This window comes from Rattus norvegicus, chromosome 17, assembly GCF_036323735.1.
Source record: "Rattus norvegicus strain BN/NHsdMcwi chromosome 17, GRCr8, whole genome shotgun sequence".
NCBI lineage: Eukaryota > Metazoa > Chordata > Mammalia > Rodentia > Muridae > Rattus > Rattus norvegicus.
This window is the reverse complement of record NC_086035.1, coordinates 53,387,454-53,391,093: the sequence shown is the minus strand read 5'-3', so window position 1 is coordinate 53,391,093 and position 3,640 is coordinate 53,387,454.

Here is a 3,640-nt window from a genome sequence, read left to right as displayed (position 1 = left end):
TATAACTACATCTGTACTTTAAGCAAATTTACTCCAATTGTAGATCATAAACTGGAAACTTAATAGTAGTTAAAGTTTAATAATAAATCAAATATGAAGTTATCTCTAATTCTAGTTATAAGTGGTAAAAGTTTGAATTTTTTGACTCGCTTCCATTCTTATTCCATGATAGGGTCTAAAATATAAAATGTAAACTTATATACACAGTATCATCATTAGAATTGCTAGGTTCAGGAAATGATAACATAGAAGTCACATAAGGGACAAAAGGCTTATTAATTAAATAAAAGAATAACTCTTACAAGATAATTATAATTCAGTCCTAAATTTGCTTTGATATTTTCTAGAGGTGAAAATAAAAAGTACACAGTAATTTTTGTAATTTATTCTTACATGTAATAACAAATTGTATTTATTTGCCTCTAATTGTTTTTCAGTATGCAATCCTTTTCATACAAATCTGAAGGTCCCATGTTCCCTCTCTATAGATATGTCTATTAACTCAAGTCAGCTGATAAGAGATCTTCTTTTTGATAAGGAAGTGAAAATTTATGCTGAAAAGCATTCCCCTTTTTTCTTTAGAGAATAATCAGGCCAAATTAAACTTTTAAATTTTTGGTTTAAGGCAGCCAGTATGTTTCAATAAAGTTGCCAAATATTCTTAACAGAAAGGAAGCATTGTAAGATATGACAAACAGGAAAGCTAAACAAAAGTCAACAGAGCCACAAATCAGACATTTATGGGAGGAAACGTTCTGGCTCCACAGCCAAGCCTGTAGCTGAAGGCTCCAAGACAGACCATGTGAACTTGAATGTGCACAGAGAAGCCTGCCGTGTAATCCTCCACACTGGCATAACATGGGCTTGAGTGCACTATCAGTCATGAGCACTGCAGCCTGTAGCATAAGGCTTTCAGAAAATGAGAGAACACTGCTCACTAGTTATGTTGCTACATGCTAATAAACGTTGGAGAAGACTAGACATGTTTTTGACGTGATACTCAACTAGTGTCTTATTCTGTTCCATGTTTGCTTTCCTGGAGTCAGTATCATCAGTTTCATTGAAACAAACAGTGCAAGTTCTTGCTAGATCTTTTATGTAGGAACACCTCTGTATGTTGGTGGGGAATGGACTTTGTATCACAGTGACAAGAAACCCGAAAGAAAGGAAAATAAATGAAAAGAAAGAAAGACTTACATTGGCTCATGGTGTCAGGGCTTTTAATCCATGCCTCTGGATTGTGTACCTTGGGGCACGTGGTGAAGCAGAAAATCACAATAAAAGCACATGGTGGGACAAGATGCTGACTTCATTGTCATTGGGAAGAAAATAGAGGGGAAGGGGCCTGAGTCTTTGTTTTTCAAGACCATGCTCCCAATAGCATACCTTCCTCTAAGATAACATACCACTCTCTGCCAAGGATCAAGCTTGTGCCACATGAACTTGTAGGTAACATTTCTGACTGAAATACAAGTAAGTAAGCCACTGTCGTATGATAAAATTTGAAATTTCTAGGGCAGTCACTACCTACAAACCTTGGGGACCAAGCCAGAAACACAAAGGAAGCATATCAATGCGGTTTAAGATTCTAGACTCAGTAACAGAAAATATTTGGGGAAAAAGAAATTTATACTTTCAAATGAAACAATAACTTTTAAATATTAGTTGCAAATTCAAGCATACTAATCTTGCTTTGGGCCAGTGCAATTCTGTGAATTGAAGCTTTCCATTAAAAACTCTTCAGAAGAAACTAAATCTTCATGAATTGAATTTTCCCAACAGAATGTTTTCTACATTTGCTTACTTGGAGACAATATTATCAGTTTTGTTGAACTCCAATTGTGATTCCTGATTGGCTGGCCACACACTAGAGCATATTCTCAACCTCAAAATAAACTGGGCAACACAAACTAGACTCCATGGGAGAAATGGGAGGAGAAATAAAAGGAGAAAAATGGTGATGGGGAAAAGGGTGAGGAATGAGAACAGTAGAAGCTCAAAGATGGGTGAGGAGGACTGGGAAACTTGAGAGCCTCAAAAGGAAGGGGTGTTGGATTGGGTGGTGAAGATGCCCAAAATGCTTTGCATGAAATATCTAAAGAATTATTAAAAAAATTTAAAACTGTGCTAAGCAAATGAGAAACATACTCTGTGATAGGGATTTTGTGATTCTGATCTGATTAAGAAGAGATATATAGTTACTTTGCCGATAATGTATGTGACACCTTATGATAAAGACCATTGTCACCAGGACTTAACTAAACTAGGATCCAGTGTCTTCATGTGCAGCTAAGCTAAGTTACGCTGCTGCTTTTGTTCAATATGGATATGATCTACCAGATGAATGAATATGGTTGGGACACCCTCAGTTGAGAACTACCCAGCACACGGGGGATTCAAGCAGCAATCTGAGCTGATCGACCATGGTCATTGTAGCTCAAACTTTCCTACAATCACCAAGGAGATAACTTTGTTATAGAGGAATCTGTCCTAAAGTAAGAGAGGATTGAAAGGAAATCTGGTAGCTTTTGTTACAAATTTTGTTTTATGGTTTTAGGAAAGAAGATCAACTATAATTTAGTTTCTGCATCAGTACAATGGGCCATATGATTTCAGAGTTTTGTGAAGCCATCTAAGTCTGAAGGCTTAAATACAGTATCAGGAAAGCATATAGTATATTCCATGGGGTTGAGAACTATTTCTAATGTTGTAATTATTGCAGCTCGAGGGTCAGCAAAGGAATCTAGCACTTGAGTAAGCAAAGTTACCATATTGGTTATAGTACCCTGAAGGTTGCTTACATGTCCATGAGAATTGACAGGAATAGAGAGGCTAACAAGATAAATAGACAGTGTGGGTTGGGTTTTTTTCTTTGTTTTTGCTTTGTTTTGTTTTGTTTTGTTTTGTTGTTGTTCCTGATCTCTATGGAGGCTTATAGAAATGAATGTGTTTGTCGTCTCCCAGGACACATCTAAAATGAATTAGTTTTTATTTTTGTGCTTTAAAAACTCTAGGAATCAGAATAACAGATTCTATTAAAAAAAAGGATTCTTTCATTCTTTGTCTAGAAAGTGTACAGTTTTGTAGGCTTCCTCAAGATACAGTATCTGTTTTATTGTCATTTAGCATCCCATCTCCGAGTAGAATCCAGCCTGCCTCTACTGAGTGGAAGACAAGCACACTGACCACACACACTGCATCTTACTCTTTAAACACATACACACACTTTTGGTAAAAGGCAGGGCATGAATAGAAAAAAACAGTCGCATTCCAAAAAGACATTAGCTAAACAAAAGTCAAGTCCACCAGGCAAAGTCATCAGGAAATTAGCTAACATAGTTTCCCCCATTCAACAAAAGATAGCAGGCACTTGTCTCAATATCTCCTTTCATCCCTGAAAGCTTTAAAATTGATTCATGGTTTCATCTCTACAACAAAGAAACATTGGATAGATTAAAATCGTCTTTTTTTAATTTGGATATCAACAGCAAGAATCCCACCCAGGTCTTGCTAAAAACGACTTTGGCTGACGTTGTGAAATGCTTCCTCAAGCTCCTCTTTAGCCAAATGAGAAGTCGTCTGGAAAGGATTCATCCTTTTAGTGTACACAGAAGATCTTCTTCTTGGATCTATAAACTAA